We start from the raw sequence: 23,436 nt of genomic DNA on the forward strand, positions 1-23,436 counted from the left end.
GATGCATACCAATATCCATTGAAATATTGAATATTTCTACTAGTTTGTATTCACATATCCATTACACATCATTCTACTTTTGCATCCATTTGCCTCATGTCCAAACTTATTGCAAGCATAGAATTGTCTATTGAATTATTGAGATCTAATCTAACTTCTACATTCACTAGCTCTATGTCCAAACTTGTTGCATGTAAAACATTTACCATTGAAAGATGGAGAATACTTGGTTTGAGTAGGAGAAGGCTTCTTGAAGTTTTTCTTGTTCTGGACCTAAGTAAAAATGTTTTTTTTCTCTTCATTAGTCTTCTTGGATTCATTTTGGACCTTTTCCTTTCCCTTTTCATCTTTCTTGAGAGTTTTAGACCTTTCTCCTCTGTTAAAACCAAGCCTGTCTTTGTCCTTAGATGATTTTTTAGCACTTCGCACCTTATTAAGCAAACCACTACTACATTTGAGCTTTAGGTTCTTATTAATTTGTTCTTTTGCCTCTTTCAATTCTTTCCTCAACATGACACTTCTTATTCAATCTTAGTGCACTATCTAGATTTTTTATATAGCTTTGTTTCAAGATCATCAAATGGGCGTGTTCTACTTTCTTGAACTTTTTCTGATAATCTTCCAGATTACATAGAGCTAGTCACAATTCTCCTCCAAGATCCACAATTGTATCAATATACCATTCATGTGATTTCATAGTATCCAAATTTCCAGATTCAAACATTGTGTTCAAATCCCAAATCTATCTCAGTTGTTAGACTGTTTCTTTAGGAATCTTGCTCTGAAACCAATAATTGAACACCTCTAGATGCTAAGAAAGGGGGGGTGGGGGGGGGGGGGGGGCGGTGAATCAGCCTATATTAAAACAAAACCATTCATTTATCATTCATTCTAATTGTCACATGTGCAAAAGTAAACAATTGAAAATAAAAGATAAATCACACAATGACACCAAATTTTTATGGGAAAAACCACGATAAACTATCTGACAATATGAAAACATATTACAAAGTTTTAAGCTCTAGGCCAAGGAAGCTCATTGCTCCTAATTTGAACTTGAAAGCTAAGGTGCACAACCTTAGGAAAAGATGCAATGGAATTGCAAAACATTGAAGATTACTTCTTCAGGGAAAGATACAATAGATTTTACTACAAAGAGTAATTATTGTTGAACAGAGTAAAAGTGCATCCTCTCAAATGATGATTACAATTCACTATTTTAAACATATGAAACTAAGTTCATCACTACTCATATGTAAATATGAACCTTTTCACTTAAACCAGACACCATTCACAACTCAATATACAACTCATACAATCCCCCAAAAGATGTCTTCCTTTATATATCATCTGCACAAAGAAGATACATCAATTATGATGACCTAATTAAATGTAACATGTAGAGTATAAATAGTTGGCCTCAAATAATTTCTCCAAAGCAATACAAAAGATAAAGAAGATGTGTGACACATCACACCATGTTGGCACACCTTCCTAACAATCCCGAATCATTACCTTCTACTCTGCATGCTACCACACAAACCAAAAACACTCAAGTCGACTCTAGAGGATAAAAACCGAGCATGCTACCCAATCAGACATACTCATAATATGGTACATGCCTCCACAACACCCATGGATGCACAAAATAGTATCACATTCCATTAACAATACTATATCAAATAACCGCAACACCAGAATCATCAAAAGGAAAGGAATGTAAAATTTTTCCTGCAAACAGGTACAATGTCATTGCAAAACTGACACACAGACTGACACCAAATCATCTATAGATCAAATGAGAACATGAAACCTTAGATATATCATCCTTTTTCTTCCAAAACATCATACTACAACCATGGGAAAAGATGAATCTATGTGGCACAATGTGGACCAAAAAATTGAACCTTGTATGACAGATTGTTCACTAGAATAGTCACACTTAGCCAAAATGTGTTGTGGACACCTGAATACATATTCAATGCTCTGAAACAACCATGAGTAAATTGGATATATCATCTATAGTCATCACCATCAATCTCCATATATCAATATGAACCCATGAGTAGACTCCAAATACAATACCACTGATCACATACTTTTGAACCTTGGTTGACATTAATGACAAAATAAAATCATATTTGCAACAAGGTGTCTAGGTACATGGTTGAGAAGAATTAAAGAAATTAAGCATTAATATTGGGCATATTATTTAATGAAATCGTTCAATTACAACTAAGGGTTAAATACCTAAGATAAATTACAAGATAAAATTTATTCAATGTTGTAAACTCGAAATAATATTGGATGGGTTGCTTGATTCATTGAGCCGTAGGACAAATTCTGAGATGGGATTCAAACCTATATTTCTATGAATATATTTTAAATTATACTCCTAAAATACTAAAACAATGGTCCACTTCGAATAGGGGATTGTAGTATATAGTTAGTGACTCAGGACCCAATTATTCTCATATCTTTTATGGATTGATGCCTAACCTAGATGGATAGAAAAATACATACCCCATTAAATGGAAGGCTAACTAGTATGGTTGGGTGTTTTTCCTCAATTAGACAAATGCTTCTTGCATGGATGAAATGAACTAAAATTACAAGTTAATGATCTCTTAACAACTTGAGTAAAAACTACAACACAATACATGGTTGGATGTTTTTCCTAAATTAGACAAATTCTTCTCATATGGATAGAAGTGCAAGAAAATACAAATCAATGAACACATAACAACTTGAGTAAAATAGATACACTAAGGAAACTATAACATGGGAACAATTTTTCCACCATTTTTGAAAGAGGTGGCTACCACAACTTTTTTTTTTGTCAAAACGATGATATAGTTCTACAACCTCTGACAAGGGTCCTTAATAGCTCAACAATATTGGGATAAGTATACCAAATTGCTAATTTTTGTGCTGAAGTATGAAATAGATAAAAAGAACCTGACAAAGAATTTAATATTGCAACTAAATGCCAATATTGGGGTAAAACATGTTATGCATGAGATAGAAAATATGAATGTGGTATTACAAAAATCTTTAAAACACGTAAGGAAGTCACAACACCTAGCAACAAAAGGGCATAAATTTAACAACATCAAGAACCAATCATTCAAAAGAAAATATTAATTTAAGGGGAACTAAAACTTCAACATAATAAAATAACTATTTCATTGGAAAGGAGACCACCATCAAATCAAAACCCAAGGAATGACTAAAGTGGGAATAATAAGAACAAAATAGGTCTTTTCAATGAGGATACTAATCACATATCTTCCAATGATCACACTATTTAGAAATATTGTGAAGAAGTAACAAGCCTTCTTTTTCCAGGAAGGGATACATATTGAGGTGCTTCTAAAATATGTACCCTCTAAGTGAGAAGCTAGCCAGAGAGAGATAAAAAAAATCATCCAACCTCCCTTGTCCTTGCTACATTTTATTTGTCTGATATCACATGTGCATCTCTAAAATCTTCATTAGATGTAATTGATGACCCTAGGAAAACAAACATTATACATACATATTTAAATAGATATATGGCTTTCAATTGCTAATACACACTCACAAAAAAATATGACAATAACCACAAAAACACATAATATGAGTTTTTAAATCTTAACACCTAACTTTGTCATTCCTTTCATTGTGATAATTTAATAGACATCCATGTTATAGATTTATACTAATATTTTATTAGTTTATGATAAAAGCACCTGTAATGCCTATCATACTCCATTGTTGGTCATGTATTTTACTATCACGATATACATAGTTAACTCACTATTCTACAAACTCCATGATGAGATATGAAACAAGGTTATTCTTTGCTTCAATGGACCATGGGGTGACTAGATGTGATGAATGCATAATACCAAATTAGAGCTAAAATCTCTAGATGCTAATGTAGGTTGGCTTCCATTTAAAATCAAAATTTTATTTGGGTTTTGTTGTATTTGGATACTATATAATGGTTTTTCCAAACAAAACAAAAAAAGAAAAGAATTTGGTAGTTGATTATCCATAGTGATAATAACTAAGATGGCAGATGTAATTCTCAATGAATATACACATCGCACCATTCAATTATTTAAACTCATTGAATGATATAGAATGTAATTTTTAAACATAGTCACATTCATCTTATATATATCTATACATTTAATTTGAGCCCTCACATCGTTAGTAATAACTTCAAGGCATAAGAATCCAACTTTCTCTTTGTTGCTCCCAAATTAGTTTAGAGAAGGTAACAATATAAAAATATATCCCTCGTTAACGCAAGAATCGAACAATTTCCCTCCACATCGAAGATCAACACTATCTTAGATGAATGGACTCAACACTATCTTAGATGAATGGACTATCACACACTATCTCAATAAGGAATCAACTCCTCTAAAAATAATTATTGAACCCTCCTTTTTTAAGATTGCAAGAATCGGGTAGCCCTCCTCATTGAACCTACCTTTAGATCACCAACTAATAGGTAATTTTTTGTTGAATCTAAAATGATTTATGTTGATGATGAGGCAAGTTGTTGCCTATCCCTTTTTTGAAAGCAATAGGAATACCATTACTTATAGAATTTAGTGTCTTTTTTGGCTTCTCAAATTTATTTTTATTTGTGTTGTTTTTGTAGGATGGATAGGGAGATGGATTCCAATTGTTTCAACCTACTTCATGGCACCTCTTATCATGAATCTTGATATGGTCAGGTGGTCTTAGATTGTCACCCACAATGAGGTAACTTTCAATTTTAGCAAGAACTTCTCGAGGAAGGTATTTCCAACACCAATGATCAATCCACACACTCATGCATAATAGTTGTCTCTAAAGACAACTTATTCTAACCACCCCCACCTATATATTTAAATGAATACAAAAATTCTGAATGCTATAAAAAATATAATTATGAATAGTAAAATTAATATAATTTTTTTATTTAAATAATAGTATAATAAAAGTAAAGTTTCATCAATTTAATTTAGGCTAATTAATTAAATCCGTATACATGAGTCATAATTAACTTACATTACTAATGAAAACATGGGCAAAGATATTAGAAAATAGAAACATTAAATGGTAATTGTAATAATTAAAGGTATTTAGCTATGTAGTCATATTCATAAAAAATGAAGAATGGTGATTTTCTTGTAGACCATTTAAATACTTTTAACTAGGTTTTAAGCTAGTTTGCTTTTATAGATGTTAAGTTAGAAGAGGAAGATACATGCATCATATTACTTTTCTTTTATCTGAATTTTGGAAAAATCTAAATGATGTTACACAAGTGAAAAAGTATTAGGATCGTTCTTAATATAAAGCTGTTGATGGCGTTTTTGACTATTCAATTGATAAAAATGATTTTTGTGAGCATTATGTGTCTGAAAAACAAAATAGAGACCATTCATTTAGATGTGTTTGGACTAGTGGTTGTTGACACTTTTGAATTTTTTTGATATTATGCTACTTTCATTGATGATGTCTCAAGATACACTAGGATTTATTTTATGCATGTGAAATTCGATGTTTTCACTCAGTTTACAGAATTTAAAACCTTAGTTGAGAAACAACCAGATTATGAGATAAGACTTTTAAGACCTGACAATGGTGGTAAATATTCTTTTTAGGGAAATCGACAAATTATGTAAAGATGTAGGTATTGTTTGACAAAAGGCTATTCCTTATACTCTCCAACAAAATGGAGTAGCAAAAAGAACGAATTGAACCTTAATGGAAAGATCTCAAAGTATGCTAAGTGGTGTAAAGCTTTATATAATCTTTTGCAGAGAAACTGTAAGTACTACTTGTTATTTGATTAATAGATCTCCTTGTTCAACTCTTGATAAAACTCAATGCAAAGTGTGGATAGGTAGATAGTTTTTTGTTTCACATTTAAAGATCTTTGATTGTGAGGCTCATGTTCATGTTTCTCAAGAAAAGTGATCTAACCTGGATCCAAAAGCTTGGAAATGCATCTTAGCAGGTTACGATGCGAATTTAAAAGATTATACGCTTTGAAATCCTCTAACTCAAAAAATGATTTATTTTGGAGATGTGGTTTTCAACAAGTTTAGAGCTTATTTAGGTGAAGAACAACCAAAGGAGGAAGTAAAGACTAAAGAAGTACACTTTGAGACAAAATAGAAAATCAACAAGATGCACATGTGGAAGAACAATAAGATTAGAGGATGGAGAAGAAGAGGGTTTAGAAAGTTCAGATGATGTGTAGGATGAGCATACAAAAGAACATGTAAAGACAATTACTACCACATTGAGAAGGTCAATGAGACAATGAAATCTAGTACATAGGTCTAGCCCACTAGATTGTTGTTGTGTATTTGATTTGTTAAGTATTGACAATGAACCTAGATCTTTTTGGGAGACTCTCTCTTTGGAGGAAAGTGAGTATTTGATGCAAGTCATACAAGAGACAATGGGTTTGGATAGTTGTGACACCTAGCATCTTGCTAGTTTCCCCAAAAGAAAAAAAGTTAATTGCTTGCTAGTGGGTATTTTAAAATAAATTGGCGTGGATGATCAATTAGTAGTACAAGGCCACATTAGTGGTGAGGGGATACTGCTAAAGAAAGGGAGATGATGTTTGTGAAATATAGATTCCTTTTATCTATTATTATTGTTTGTGATTTTGAGATTGAGCAATTGGATGCTAAAACTAATTTTTTGCATGAGGATTTTGAGGAGATTTATATGTGATAAATTAATGGCAATATTGTGAAAGGAAAAAAACACTTGATTTGTAGGTTAAAACAATCATTCAAGATGTTGTTCCAAAAGTTTGATGGATTTGCATTGAACTTGGCTTTTGTTAGAAGTGAGGAGGATCATTGTGTTAACATTAAGATTATTGATGATTATATATTGATTATTATCTTATATGTTGGTGGCATGTTTATGGGTATCAACAAGGTGATGATTAGGGAGTTGAAGGCTTATCTTTTTGACATATGTGATATGAAGGTCTTGGGATCTACTAAATATATTATTGGGATGAAGATTAGTATGGATCATGCACATATATAACTTTTATTAAGTTAGAGTAAGTATGTTGATACCGTTTTGTCAACATTTAATATGTGTAGACACCTAAAAATGTCTTATCAATCATTGCTAATTATTCGTCTTATTAATTAAATAATTATTTAATTAAGATAATTAATTCTTCTCAATAGACCTAATCATCATTATTCATTGTTTTTACTAATTATCCAAATTATATCTTTTCTTTTATTAATTAGTACATCATCAAACCCCTTTCTCAAATATTAATTATTTAATTAATTACGATTTATCCCTTAATTAATCATGGTTTGCACTAGAATAGATATTGCTCAAGCAGTGAGAGTTTTGAGAAAGTTTATGTCTAATCTTGGTAGAGAGGATTGGACTTTTGTTAAAAGGGTTTTTATATATTTGTGAGGAAATTTTGATTACTGTTTGGTTTATTATGGCATTGATGATGTGTTTAAGTCATTAGACATATGAGATTTTCTCGATGCAATTTAGGCAACTGACTTGGATAATCGAAGGTCCATTAATGGCTATGCTTTTTCTTTGTTTTGAGGTGCAGTGAGTTGGATGAGTAAAAGACAACCTATGATTATTTTTTCCACCATAAAAGTAGGGTATATGGCTACTATACTTTCCTTTAAGAAGGCAACATGGTTATAGAGACTTGGTAAAGGTATTGGTTTTGATTGTAGGATTCTAAGGATCAAATGTGACAATCAAAGTGCCATACGTTAGGCCAAAAATCCTATGTATCATGCTCATAATCATGCTGATGTTTAGAATCATTTTGTTGAAGAAATGGTTGAGAATGACAAGGTAATGCTAGAGAAAGTTGACACTTTGGATATGGTTGCAAATTCTCTCACGAAGCCAGTGGCTATAGATAAGTTCTCTAGTGCAAGAAAGTCATTGGCCTTGATTATTGCATTTGATTATAATTTTGTGTTTCCTCGTGGATGTAATTGCAACATATAATGTTAAGTGGGAGTATGTTAGAATCGATGGCCTTGAACTTACAATCCTAAGTCATGTGTGATAAAAATATTTAATATTTATTTACCTATGACAATTTGTAATTACATTCATATAGATTGATCTAATCATTGGTGGTGGTTACAAAACATATTTCAATAATATTCTTTTTAGATGTTCACTTTGGCAGTGAGGTACATTTGGAGTTGCATGTTGACATATGTCATTTGCATGTCTTATAGAGTGGGGCTCCTGAGTTTGCATGTTGTCCATATTAGTCATCAAAATCATTGTAGAGTAATAGAGCACTTGGTATTGATTGAGTTTGATTGATTGTGAGTTAGGCGTCCATATGAAGGCCGTGGGATTATATAATTCTTTTTACCAAGTTTACAGGTTGTACATGAGGAGATGGATGCATGGATTTTGTAGGTGCTTTTGTTGCCACTTGTTTTGAGATACCATAATGGTATTCTCACATCCACTTTGTCAATAAATTGGTGACATTGGTTAGTAGTTTCATAAGTCGTCTTCCAAGTTGTTGAAGTAATGAAGTGTTGCCAAAATTTAAAGAGAGAAGTTGTATTGTTGTAAACTCATTTAAAGGTTAATACAAGATTTGGATCTTTTTGGTGTGGAGTTTTTTCTTTAAATGATTTCCTCCATATAAATTATGTGTCTCTTGTGGTATTACTTATTTTTTATATTATTGTTGAATGTGCCCTCAAATAATCTTTGTGGGTAATCTTGGATATTAAAACTATTTGCATATTTGCATACACTTCATTAAAGTTAATGTTGTAGCAGTTTCACCTTGATTTCCCACAATTTGGGCAAATAGAATAACATAGAAGAAGGTTATTGATAGGAGCCCTTCTAAATTGATTTTGAAGAATTGAAGCCAAAAAGAAAATTAGCCTTGAATTGCCTATGTACAACTAGAAAATTGAAGGAGAAGAGAGCGATGCAATATCCTTAAGAGTTCATTAATTGATCAAGTTGTAAGAATCAAGAAGGATTGTCCATGAAAGGAACTTGATGCAACAACATAAGCTAAAGTACTTGCTTTATAAAATAGTTATCTAGAGGGAGTTTTAGGTTGGAGACCTTGGCTTCATGTGGAACTATAGATCCAAAGATAAAGAAAAGCAATGAAAACTTGAAGCATTGTAGGTTGGACCCTACCAAATTGCAAAAAATGGAGGTCAAAGCACTTTTTACCTCAAACATTTGGATGGAGAATTCACGGAGTTATTGCTCCATGGCTAGCATCTCAACCACTATTTCTCTTGAGGATTTTTAATCCTATGTGGATCTATGTATATATGTTCATATTTCCTTCTTTGTTTGTGTCTTGTCTTGTAAATATAGTGTTGTATCATGTATTTGAGCAATCATGATCCTTGTTTAATCATAATGACACGTGTTTGTCTAGTCCCTTCCTATTGGTTCCCTTTTGGATTGTACCCAAAGATAGTTAGATTCTCATTGCACCTACAAGTGATATAGATCCTTGACAAGCCTAATGTTGGAACCCAATTTAACAGCGTCCATTTTTGCTTGAAGTTATAGCCTTCTTATGCATTTTGGTCCTATTTAGTCCATCCATTATAATTCATTTGAGAAAAATCTAAATGGATCTTCCTTGATCAAGATTTACATAAGTGTTGCTCTCCATCATTTTCTATGTGTCTATCATGTGTTTGAAGTTGCCAAGATCCAAAAAGTCTTGAGTAAGATGCTTTAATTGTTCAAATTTCTAAGGGCTATGCCCATGCTGAAGCTTTCGTTCTTGTTATGCCTTACCACCTTGCAACTTCGCCATTTTCCTTTGTTCCTATAAGGATATCAAACTTTCCTATCCAAACATGCATTTCATCCATTCCCCACCTTCATTATCCTTTTCTATCAAGACTCTACAATCATTCTTCCCATCATTATTTTCCCTTGACCTCCACTTTCCCCTGCTTTTGCTAGTGTTTTGCACTTTTCCATAACGACATACTTTCCTTTTGATTCCCAACTCCTCAATTCTTATAATAGGTTACTATTCAAAGCTAAAGTTTCAACCATCCTTTACTTGAGGTACCTTTTTTGAGGTACCCCTAATCCCCAATTCCTTGACTATTTCTTTTACACTTCCTCTCAAATTTGACAATGCAAGGATGCCCTTATATGTTTACTATTAGTATGGAGCATGACTTACTCCTAGTTCCAAACTCCTTGATAAGTGGTATGAGTTATAAGGCATCCTAAACTCTCAAACTTTGAAACTCCCACATTTTGCACTATTCATTCCCACCTACTTCCCTGCATAACCCAAAACACCTTTAATGCCCTAATAAGGCCCTAAAACTACTTTATCACTCTCCCACCCAAAAATCATTATTTACTCCAGAGGCACCAATTTAAAAATACTTTTAGTTATAAAAGATACAAAAGTCCACACAATCATTAACATACTGACAAAGTTAAACCCTATTGACTCTTACACCACCTTCTAGCTACCATTTTAGTAAATCTTGCATGCTTCTTGCTTTGTACATCAATACCTAATGACACTATTAATGTGTATAATGGTTGCAATAAAAAATTAAAAGATTGTCAATCCTTCAAACATCCCAATGAGGCAATTTCTACACAAAGGCATCAAAGATAATGACATCAAGGGCACGGGTGACCTCAATGATACCAAATGACCAAGTTTCTTCTTCTAAGGTTGCATAAATACAAAGGGGAGATATATTGCCAAATTTTCAAAATTCAAAAGGTGAGAGGCAAATCGATTGTAAAGAACAAAAAAAAGAAACTTCTAAACTACTAAGGTTTGTCTTTAGTATAGGGTTTACTACATTTTTTGTGTTGTAACAATTTGGCTTTGATCTCAAATTTGTAATAAAACACCACAATCCCTAAATAATGAATCTAATGTGTGAATTCAATGTGATTTGAGCATCTCCATGTATATTGTGCATCTCACTAATTAGTTAGCAAAATAAATGACTGAACAATCCTTGCAAAACTTTTGTAAAGCATCTTTTTAGGATAATTTTCAAAAATATTGTAGGTTTGTTTGTGGATTATAAATTCTCTTTTGATGTTCTACAATTTCATTCATCTTCTTATTTGTATACATATAACCTAGATTATGTGTAAGGTTTGAAGGTGTCATCTTCAATAGTATATGGATTAAGGTACTCTAGGTGGATTCCAATCATTGCATTCTATGTTTGAAAAATCTAGACTCTATTTGCTCCACTAGATAAACCCGTAAATTGTCATGTGCTCAACCTCCCATAACACCAACACACCTACAACATCTCATTTAAGTATCATTTTTTTATTTTTCTTGTAAGTAATTCCATTCATTGCCACATCTAGCTACACATAACAATATTTGGGGCTATCAAAAAATCATCTTTAGACATTTCATGTGGTAGTTCATTTGCTTAATAAAAAGCAAAATATTGTACGTTGTAAACCAACATACAAAAACAACGTGACAACTTGAATAGGGGTATACTATGTGCTAGGTATGATTTGTGGCAAAATATAAGTTCACCAACTGCAATTGTTTTTAGTAGCACCCTAGGGAAGCCCCTCTTAGCTTTAGCAAAGTCAAAAGAAGAAAACTTTACTCACCTTAATAAATTGGTCCATTATTGCCCAACTTGATCATAAGTTAGATCTATGTCCTAAGTTTGACATTCCTAAAGCTCGAGAGAATATTCAACTTTAGGGATTTGGCACCTACAACTTTTCACACCAACAAATTATATGCAAGTAGCCCAAAAAAACAAAAAAAACAATGTAATCCAATACACGATCAAGAGTGCTCAAGTTTAACAAATATATGATACTTCTATTCGAACAAAAACGAATAACCGTATAATGGATGTTAAAAATAATAGTATAATGGATATTATAAATAACAAGGCCTCAACGAGAATCTTGTGATTAAAAATGAGTGAACATGTCAAACTAGTTTGTCTTCAACTAACTGGTTATTTGACCTTTACATATAAAATATGGTTCGAAAACAAGTCTAGAACATGAAACAATTCATGTCACAAAGTGCTTGGTAGTTGAACTTCACTAACAATTAGCATTCTATTATTGTAACTAAAACATAAATTTGTTGAAGATGCCACATATGAAAGATTGGTGATTGTGTAATGTTGGCAAGAGCTACACAAAAACATACTAAGTCACGCAAAAGGTCATGCACAACAGTGCAATCATTACTTACCTTTAAAAACTTGAACAATGAGACTATGTGAGGTGAAACAATGCACGTAAAACAAAAAGATGTTAAAGAACATACACTGTCCCTAAACTTATGTGTTTTTATTGTGTTAATTTGCAATACACCTTTCTTTTGTCATTTTGATGATAAAACATGGAGTCAAACGTTGATACAAACAGAAAGCAGTTCACTCAATACTTATAGATTGTGAAAGCCTATAGACATTTTTAGGACAATAAAAGTGACTTCGTTTCATTGGTTGGGCAAACTTTTTTATTTTTTTTGGGTGATGAGGGGCGACAAGGGAGATTTTGTTTGACAGTTTCTGATGATGCGGATAACTCTGTTGTGCAGGAAAAATAAATATCAGACATGAAAAAAATTATCAGTTGAAAAGCAAACTTCCCAAACTTCATAAATCTTAGTACAATGGGAAAACAAAAGAAAACACCATCCTAGGATGTTAATTCCTCTCATTTTTCTCCTCAAAAAACTCAGGATAGTTGCTAAGGGTTGAATCCAGCATCAACTGTAACCAACTGGAAAGTCGCACAAAGATCCATATAGTTTTTAAATGCTCTCACACAAAGATCCATATAGTTTTTAAATGCTCTCACCCAATCTCCTATTCTGTAGGAAACGCAACTGGGATTGAACCCAGCCTCAACTGTAACCAGCAGGAAAGTCCCAGGATCCAACCGTATTAGTTTCATTCTTAGATCAGCTTTTTCACCACCTGAAAAAGAGAGTGTTAGAAAAGCTTTATACTGGTTGCCATTCCTGTAACTACAGTTTACATCAAATACTTTCTTTCTATGAATATTTTACATCTGGCTCTTATGTGAAAGCCGGCAAGCTTGCCTGTTTCATGGTAGATCGTACAGGCCAGTTTAGTTTATCAAATAGTAAAATATCTAATTCTATATACACAAACCCAGGTTTATTAGTAATTAAGGGGTTGTGAGCACATTTTAGATTAAATCTTAGGGATGGTTTAATTTTGAATTCTTATAAATAAAAACTACATTCTCTGATAATCTGGTGTGAAATCTTCAATATAAATAAAGAATACATTTGACTTGACTCTCAAGTTCAATCATATCATGTAAGATACTATATTTGAACGATATTGAAATTACAAATGAAAAGTATTTCCCCTTGCCATGAAAAACCAAAACCAACAAGGCAAATGAAAAAGTAAAAGCTATTGTAGAAATTTTGTGCTCAATGCCATAGACGCTGCAAGATCTCCCTTCCATAAGTAAAAATGAGATATTCTAAAGACTTTACATTTGGGAACAAAAACCTAAACTTGATGACATAGCTTTAGAATTGCACATTTACTTTATGTAAATCCATGCCCGGCTTGGAGCCACTGAAGAAATTGTTATTCGAAAGCATCTCTAAAGAGATAAACAGTCGGGTCCATCACGCAGAGATCTCAGATTTTTTGATTCTGTCTCACGAATATTGCTATTACCCAATCTCCTTTAAGGAATGATCCATGGAATTTAAATGTGTGTATACAATTGGAATCAAAGATGTATTAACACTTTAAAGCTCCGATCCACCTTCAACTGCATCACAAACTCCCTGTAATTTGAGAAATCCTTCTTTGCTTTCCCATTTTCATTCCAACCTAAGTATGTCATCAACAAAATTGCAAGATTCTCCACTTTTAAAACGTCTTTAAATGGAAGAAGAGTCACAATCCCACACAGAAACAAGTGAAATTTTTAAATCCTGAGTACCACCCAATTTCCTAGCCTGAGACCTTAACGAACCATCACTCCAATTTGGAACCATCCTTAAATGGAAAAGCAGTCACACCCCCCACACATAAACATGTGAAATCTTTATCTTTATATGTTCTGACATATGAAATATTTAGTACCACCCAATTTTGCTAGCATTAGAACCTTGAAGAAACTGTTCATAACTTTTAAATACATATTATCAATGTATTATCATTTTTTTTCTGTTTTCAATCTACTGCATCCAATAATATCCAGTAATTTGTAATCCTAGTCTTCATTCCCATCAACCAAAGGATGTCATCAAGAAAACTGTGAGCTTCTGCATTTGAAGTGTCTTGAAATGGAAAAAACAACCACATCAACCAAAAGAAGTTATCAAGAAAACTGTGAGCTTCTTCAATTCGGAAGCATCTCTAAATTGAAAAACAATCATGTCCTCCACATATAGATGCATACGGTTTTTACGTGCTCTCACCCAATTTCCTAGCCTTAGAACTCTCAAGGAACGATCCATGACTTTCAAATGTGTGGTATTAATTGTGATTAAAAATGTGTAATCTTAGTCTTCATTCCCATCAACCAAAGGATGTCATCAAGAAAACTGTGAACTTCTGCATTTGAAGTGTCTTGAAATGGAAAAAACAATGAGCTTCTGCAATTTAAAGTGTCTTGAAATGGAAAAAACAATCACATCAACCAAAAGATGTTATCAAGAAAACTGTGAGCTTCTTCAATTCAAAAGCATCTCTAAATTGAAAAACAATCACATCCTCCACATATAGATGCAAACGGTTTTTACGTGCTCTCCACCCAATCTCCTAGCCTTAGAACTCTCAAGGAACGATCCATGACTTTTAAATGTGTGATATTAATTGTGATTAAAAATGTATCATCAAAAATGCTTATTCCATTTTACACTTTTTTAAACTTTGATTCATCTTCCACTACATCCAAAAATACCTATGATTTGTAATCCTTGTCTCCTTTTATCATTTTCATTCCCATCAAGCAAAGGACATTGTGAACAATCACTTCATCTAAGTGATTCTTATTTTTAGGCACTCCCTTGTGAAGAGCTCCACATTTCCTTTAATCTGCAGTATGACCAACAAGATCTTAATCCAGGCAATGAAAATATGCACATATGTCAAGGAAGGCTTCCTTAGCCTCTTGGACTCTTTGATGAAAAGTAGACAACTCATGTTCTTTTCTTGACATGTTACAAGCATCCTCAAGTTGAATTCTTTCATAACCTGCATTAAGCCCATGTTGACTTGTACTTACTTGCTGGGAGATAGAATATTTGTACTGGCTGTTTGATAGAATCATGGTGAACCACATTGTCAATAAATAGAAAACATAGAACTTGTTCTTCCCAACTTGTTGCAGTTGTTTTTGCCCTTCTTCAAAATCACTAATCATATCTTTTTCTAGCTCCATTATGTGGGCTGTTTTGTCCAAAAGAACTTGTGAATGACTTCCGATGCCAAAGTGGATTAAATAATAAACCGAAACCCCCATGATTTAATGGCTAAAGCTGATTCAATTCCCAAATTCACTATCTCCTTCACTTCTCCTTTCTCCTCAATACCTTCTGTACATTTTTCACAAAAGAGGATGAGAACATAACAAGATATAACTTCAACCAAGTTAAAACCTTTTAGAACAAGATATAACTTCAACCAAGTTAAAACCTTTCTCTAAAACAAATGAAAGCAGTCAATGATAGTGCGAATTGCCTTGTGAGAGTGAGAGATGTTATACCTGGTATCCTCTGCAGTATTTTCAACTTGAATATGCAATCTTTTTTGATATACCTGGCACACCTGTAAAAATCATGGCATCTTACATAATGAGATCTGAATGAATCTAAACTTATATTTTTAAACTTTTATATAGCTCAGATTACAAATTACACGATAGTGCTAATTAAATGTTTTCCAAATATAGAAACAAAAGAGAGAAGATAAATAATTGGACTTCTACAGGCCTGGTAAAAGAATTTGTTGTAAAATGGCACATTACTTTTCGTATTAAAAATGCCATAATCCAAGAATATATTGTAAGGTATAACAGGAGCGATTCAATTGTGGATTATAGGGGAGTAAGGGTTCCAAGTTACAGCCAAAAGTATAGGCCTATAAAAGCAACATTTTTAACGTCAGATATAACATATTAATGGTGGAATCTCAGTTATTTGAACATTAAGAGCTCTTCACCTGAGCTGCATCTATTTTCAAAGAAACCTTTAGAGCTATATGAAGATACCAGAAACATACCAGAAACAGAGAAACTTAAGATTGAGATTTCTTTTTTGAAACAGAAACTCTTTAAAAACTTGAGGCATCCATCATCACTCCAAGCAGCAGAAAGGAAGTCCCCATTTAAAGTTTTTTGGTTGTAAAATTAACTTCAAGTCGAAAAGTTTTTTAACAAAATAAACTTGAGATTCTTTAAAAATTTACTATTTTTCTGAAAAAGCTATTAATTTAAGAATACTAATTTACCATTTTCATTAAGTTTTCAGTTTTTTTAATGAAAAATCATTTAATGTTTGGGTATGTAATTAAGCTATTCACCTTTCTATTTAGTGCAGGGATAAGCAAATTCAATAACGATTGTGGAGAAATAATGGGATTTTCCATCTTTTGCAAAGAGGTCATAAAGCTTCTGAGCCATTTAAAGTTAAAAGACAAAGGACTGGCCGATAAACCGAGCAGGCGTACAACAGCAATGGCAAAAGAAGCCAACCACTATGAAATGGGGGAGAGTTAAAAGGAGAGGAGATATTTTAATGGATGAGAAGCAAACAAGCCCTTTACCAAAAATAGATGAAAGAATAACTGAAACTGAGATTTTGGGAAATATGTCCTATACAGCAAATCAGGTCCAATAGATCCAATTTCCAAATTGTGAGAAAACATAAACTCCCTTGAAGCGTAAAGCAAAAGCAGGAAAAAGTGTACCAACCTGGATGATCTCCCTGGTATAGTTTTTCAGTTTTCTTCACATCTGAAAGGTGGGATTTAGGGAAACATGGCCTTTAATGTTGAAACTTGCAAGTCAGCAATCCATAGACCCACATCTGATATATCCAAGTTGTGAGAATCCATAAACTGCCTTTAAGCCTAAAGAAAAAGTATACCAACCTAAACTGATCTCCCTGGTATTTTTCCACATCTACCACCAAATGAAGAATTAAATCAGGGTTAGAAGACAAAGTAAAGGCTAAATAATGTAAGATCACGTTGCTTAATGCCCTGACTTATAGCGCACATCGTGTAAACGTAGGGTTGGAGTAAAGAGACCGACATTTTTGGTCATCGTGCGAGGCGAAGAAAGGATGAAAAAGATAAGTATTGCAGGGGCCCGCTGGGTAGACGTTGCCCGCTGGGTACGCCAATGATTAGGCTAGAAAGAAACTCGACATGACAGATGAACAAATTCTTAGGTGGCATCAAGACATTGATGTTTAGGGTGAAAATTGGATTTCCATGTTTGTTTTTTTCTCATTTTGATCGTAGTAGCTCAAACTTAACGTGTTATGTACTAATTAGTTCATGCTATTGGAATAGAATGAGCAATTGTGGTTTAGTGTGTAATGGTTATGACAAAGAAGTTTTAAAGGTGAATTGATAGATCTTTAAGCAAATTAAGAATCGTATTCAATGTAATGTTTTATAAATAATTGTGAGGTCTTTAGACTTATGTGAATAGTGTCATTTTGAATGGTAACATAGAGGTAGTGTTGAAGTTTAAAGTTGTAGATTTTTAATTCTTAAAGGTGGATTTTTCTTGAGTGTAGGGTATCAAAGTTGGACAAAGATCCCAATTTATAGTCAAGTTGATCAACAATGAAACAATTTACTAAGATGGGTATGACCTTCAACATTAGGCTTTGCCAAGCTAGGAGTGCTTCTTTAAGGTGGTGTTTTGGGTGTAACCATAGGCAATGGATATATACTTGACACAAACCATATTTTGTATATAGTATACTCCTATTAGGCTATCACTCCACATTTGACGTTGGTTTCATAATACAAACACCATCGTAAAACAAACAAGCAACCATGTTGTAGAGGTGAAAAATTAGGGTTTCACCTTTTGATGTAGTAAAACCACTATTTTTTGCTTAAAGACCATCTTGGTAGATCTAGATTCTAATCAGATTCCAATGGTTTTAGATACAACTCTTCTTTTCCTTTAAATTGGATTGATTTAATTAATGATGCTGAAATTAGGGTAAATGTGTGTAAATTGAAGCAATTATGCATAAATAGTGAGCTACAGTCGTCACGTAGAGGCTCGAACCTAGATCTAAGCAATATATGAATGTTCAGATTTGTTCCCAGAAAGACGACCTGAATTCTTGGGATCGTGGTGGTGGTCGCCTTGGTCCTCCAAACTTTTCGTCGTCCAAAGGGGAACATGTTTGTCTCTACGAATAATGGTGATCCTGAAAATTGCAGCTCTATGCTTGTTCCTACACACAGTAGAGAAGGGAAAATGGTTGGGAATAGGGGTTTGCCTTAGTTCAAACCCCAGTTTTGAAATTAACAATGAAATAGAATTGAAATGTAAATGAAGCACTGTAATGGAAATGCTTTCCTTTTGAGGGAAAGGTTGAAAATGTTTCAAACAATAATGTTATTCCTCTTTATGAAGTTTTGTTTGTCTGCACAAGGAATTAGGGTTTCATCTAGATAGTCTTCATAAAATATAGAACATGAATGTCATCTCCAATGCTTGAAAGAAGACTGATTGATTGCTCACTTGATGTAATTGAGATCTTGAATTCAAATTGTGAATGCTTAATGATTGATTTTCAAAATGAGAGGGGTAGACCTCCTTTATACATGATAGTTGAAAAACAAATTAATTTTTTGACACAGGCTGACACGGGATCTAGGTTCCCACTCAAATCATGTTACCGTTATGAGGCCCCAAAATGGGCCCTTTTGGGGAGGACCATGGCACTGGACATCAGGGTCCCAAGATCTTGGGGAGAAAATGTAGATCATGAAAATTTGACCTTGATATATGGTGTGAGAAGAATAAGGGCTTCAATCAGGCCTTAGGGGACGAATGTCAAGATGAGGGCCCAAGTGAGGACAAAATTGTAAGGGAGTACAAGTTAGGTTGCTACACATGTCAAGTGTCTAAGGATGTGGTTCAATAACCTTTAATAAGTTTATATAGATATAAACGTGGAAGTAGATGAAACTAAATCAACACAAACATAAATGATATTTACATTTGAGTGTTCTAGGTGTGTTGGAGTAGTAGAAGGTTGAGCATGAGGTAGATGGGTGTCTATATTTAGCAAGATAAATAGAGTATAAAGGTTTTATAAATCAAAGAACACAACAATTGAAATTATTTTTGTAGTACCTTAATTAACATGCCACTAAAGGCTATATCTTTTAACTACATACATAAACTAGGTCCTACACATATTGATAAGATATATAAAATTGAAAAACATTGAGAGAATCTAACTTACTTATCCATCAAAAAACCCATAATTTTTATTGTATAAAACTAAGAAAACACGTTATGAAAAAAATGCAAATATTTTGCAATCTTCCAAAGGACCAACTAATCATAGCTAAAACATAAATTAGAGGAGGTTATCGAGAAGAATAATGAATCCTTAAATAATGTATACAATGCACATAGAGACACTCAAATAATGTTGAATCTAAAATTTTGATGTGTTCTTCTAGGATGACAATATCATGTTACAAATTTGGGATGAAACTTAGATTAGTACAACACAAAAAAATGCCTTTGCCCTTTTGCTAGAGATAAAACCTAGTCGCCTAGAAGTTCCTTCTCTTCTTATTAGCTACTCTGCAACCCTTTTTCCTCTTCTGTACAATGAAAGTCAAGAAATATATGTCAATCAACATATTTTTGCTTCCTAGAGAGAATATTTGTGGTCGCCTATAATTGAAAAGGTTGCATATGCCTTTGATGTCATTAAACCCATGTTTTGGTATAAAGATTATGCTTAAATAAGGGTTATGGGTACCAAGAAACAAGTTGAGGCCATCTTTTATTGAATTGTAGCATTCCCCATTCATTAATGGTGCGCTATAATGTACAAGAGACTAGATAATCCTAATATTAACTTTTGCTTGCAAGATCTTGACATAGAATTGGATATCACCATCATTAAGTGTGTCACAAGACAGATCTCATGAAATACAAGATGAATGCTTGAGATGTTGCATTGTGATCCTTGAGGGTTAAAAACACCTACTTTGTTAATGGTGGCATGGAAACCTTCATCCCCAATCACTAGTGTTGCATTGAATTTACACCCTTGAGATTGAACAATGGCTTATGTGTAAGAAAATGTAATCTAGTAGTTGTAAGGTCATATATAGCTATTAATGGCACCGTCTTGGAACAATATGAGAGTGGTTGGACTAATTTAAAAGGCATCTTGAAAGGATTGCAAATTTTTTATAAGGGATTGGATTTGAGATTTATATGCAAGAATTTGGGCAAGGATTGCATGTGGGGAGTGGATGGGGTAAATGATGCATGAAAGTCAGGTGATGAAATGAGTGATAAAGGCTAAGGAGAATCCTCATAGGAAAGGTGCACGAGTGGATGCCAAATCCAAATATTTGGAAGGAAGTCAAAGGAAAGTTCATAAGTTGAACTTGAGGGAGGAATTTAAAGAAGGAAACCAAATATTATGGATGTTTGAAGGTGGGCAAAAGTTAAAAAAAGATAAGTAGGAAGTGATGTGAGGAAATATTGTGAAACTAGACATAGGATATAGATCAAAGAATGATATCTAGATCTACTATAAAAATCTACAAGGCTAAAAATAATGAAGAGCTAAGGAATTGTGTGTATTGGGTTTAAAGAATAATAAGAGGTTCGGATGAGGAAAAGAGAACTATGGGAATGTCCTAACAAACCTCAAAATTCCATAAAAGGGGGCAATGCAACATTGCAAAGAAATGATGTGGAAGCGAAGGGAAGGATTAGAGATAAATCCACATCAAATTCCCACAAATGGGTGAAGTAGAGGAAGCAAAAGAAAAGATTTATTAGGAGATCGTACAAGACTTTTATGTGAAACTAGATACTGGATTTGGATATCTAGATGGGCTATAAAATATTTGATTTCAAGCCAAAAGTTTGTAATGATACAAGAAAAGCGTTTCATCGACCAAATTTATATACACTTAATAAGATCAAGTTTTTTGTAACTTCTAATATAAGGCATGAACCAAAGGGATGGTAAGGAATAATACTTAGGTGATTTCGATTGGAGGAAACCATTTAAAATTTTCTCAAATTGATTGTAAAATATGGGTAAATTGGGCAAGAAATATAAGAGGGGGTTGGACCTTACAAATCAGGCACAATCGAATGGGGTACCAACAAGTAAAAATTAGTTGTCCTTTTGTAGTAAATTAAATTATTCATAGTTTTTTTTGTATGTTGAATTCCAAACCATTGGTGTATTGATAGATATGTATAAGTATTATTTTTTCAAGATATATATTATTTGCCTAGATTACAAATTTATAATATAAGAGAAAATAGTAACCAATAGTCATAAAAGTATATCCAACTTGTTCTTTTAAAGGGAAGGTACATTTTTACTTCAAATGTCACATTTTGTGTTTTTTTATTTTGTCACACTTAAAATCCATGCATCACATATTACATGTACAATAACAAAAGAGTTAAATATCAAGTGCCATAATTGAGAGGTCATATTTTTAAAATCATAAGAGCTAATACATTCTATGTTGAGCCTACTTACAAATAGCCAACATATTTTATGAATCCCTCATCTCTAATCATATTATGTTCAATTAATCTTATCTCATAAAATTCAAGCTATCTCAATTACAATCAACATTATACCCATATTAGTAGAGTTAAAACTTCCTTTCCAAATTAATGAAAATTTAAAATACCAAAACTATTCATTCTTTCAATGTTATAGTCTATTTATGGATGCCTTTTTTGTTAAATCAAATGAGGGCTACGTTTTAGGCTCTCCAATTATATTTATAATAAAAAAAGAAAATGCTTAGTTGTATTTCCTTGACTGTAGGAATGAAAGAGTATTACAAAATTAAATAGAACTTATAAATTTATCATATTGACTAGACCATACCAATTGAAGCAAATCAACAAGCTTGATGATAGTTGTAACAATGTATTATGTTTCCACAATATATCAATATTATATTAACTAGCCACAACTAACAACACATCAAAACATCCAAATATACCAACTAGAATCCCAAATTATATAAATATTATGAAACTATAACATGATGATTGTTTTGCATGGGTCATAATACTAACAAAAGAACGTTTGATCCTAACATATTCAACTATGAGAGCAAAGGATGAAGTCAATAACGTAAAGAAAGAAATTGGAGTTAGAAGTTCATATGTATCTATCACCAATATCAATCAGCTAATGCCTACATTAATACAACTAGTTGCCTTCATTACAGTAGAAAGATCTTATAGGTAAATATCTTAGCCTAAACGCAATGAATTCAACATATGGTATGGACTTGGGAGAATTAAAATGATCAAATCAAGATATTTTGAGAAAAATTTAGTTATTTAGGATGTTAAATCTTCTTTTTGAACTAGAATAAAATGTCTTATGGACAAGATATGTTCCAAGATGATGTTAAGAGACAAGGAACCCAAAACAAGATAGATAGCCACCACAACCTACTATTGTAACAACATGTAAGGTATTGCAATACCAATTGAAGGATGATAAGGCATAAGGACATATAAAAGGACATATCCTACAATGATATAATGATATAATAGTATATAAACCTACCATAAAATAAATAAAAAGGAATAGAGGAAAAATAGAGAATAATTAAAAATAATAGAAGTTCTACTCAAGTATTTATGATGTTTATATGTATGTTTCTTGTACAAAATGTACATTGTACAAAGTAATACATAAATGTATAATAAGTATGTGCCAATTTTATGATGTATATGGATGAATAAAAAAAATCATTATGCTATGCATATTATCTCTACTATACTATTTTAATTACCTTCTTATTCATTACCTTGAGATTAACTTCTCCTACATAAATAATCCAAACCTTAAACCTACATTTTATAATCAATCATTTTTATCCATCCTTCTTGTTCTTACTAAACATAATCAATATCACCATCTCATCACTTAATGGTAAAGTTTGAAACAAGCTTCAAATGTGTCTAGGATTTGTCTATGTTATTTAATGGAAGCAACAATGGAAAATAAAGTTGATGATTGGTAGAGGAAAGATACAACATTTTATTATTTTTGCACTTCTCATCCTTTGCAATCTAATAGATAAAGTAGTTTGTTGACACAATTTTCATACGAGGATCTTAGGT

General features: G+C 32.7%; 1 long non-coding RNA gene across 2 annotated transcripts; it reads right to left on the minus strand.

Annotated features, from left to right (window-relative positions):
* Window positions 1-12,657: 12,657 nt before the first annotated feature.
* LOC131037539 (uncharacterized) lies at window positions 12,658-17,402 on the minus strand. Of its 2 annotated transcripts, XR_009104243.2 has the most exons (4): window positions 16,996-17,402; window positions 15,790-15,851; window positions 13,613-15,619; window positions 12,658-13,004 (listed from the first exon to the last, which is right to left on the minus strand). It is a non-coding gene; the product is annotated as an uncharacterized LOC131037539 (long non-coding RNA). The 2 variants fall into 2 exon arrangements; XR_009104242.2 differs by lacking the exon at window positions 12,658-13,004 and having other exon boundaries at window positions 13,360-15,619.
* Between the last annotated feature and the right edge of the window lie 6,034 nt (window positions 17,403-23,436).

This window comes from Cryptomeria japonica, chromosome 6, assembly GCF_030272615.1.
Source record: "Cryptomeria japonica chromosome 6, Sugi_1.0, whole genome shotgun sequence".
Taxonomy (NCBI): domain Eukaryota; kingdom Viridiplantae; phylum Streptophyta; class Pinopsida; order Cupressales; family Cupressaceae; genus Cryptomeria; species Cryptomeria japonica.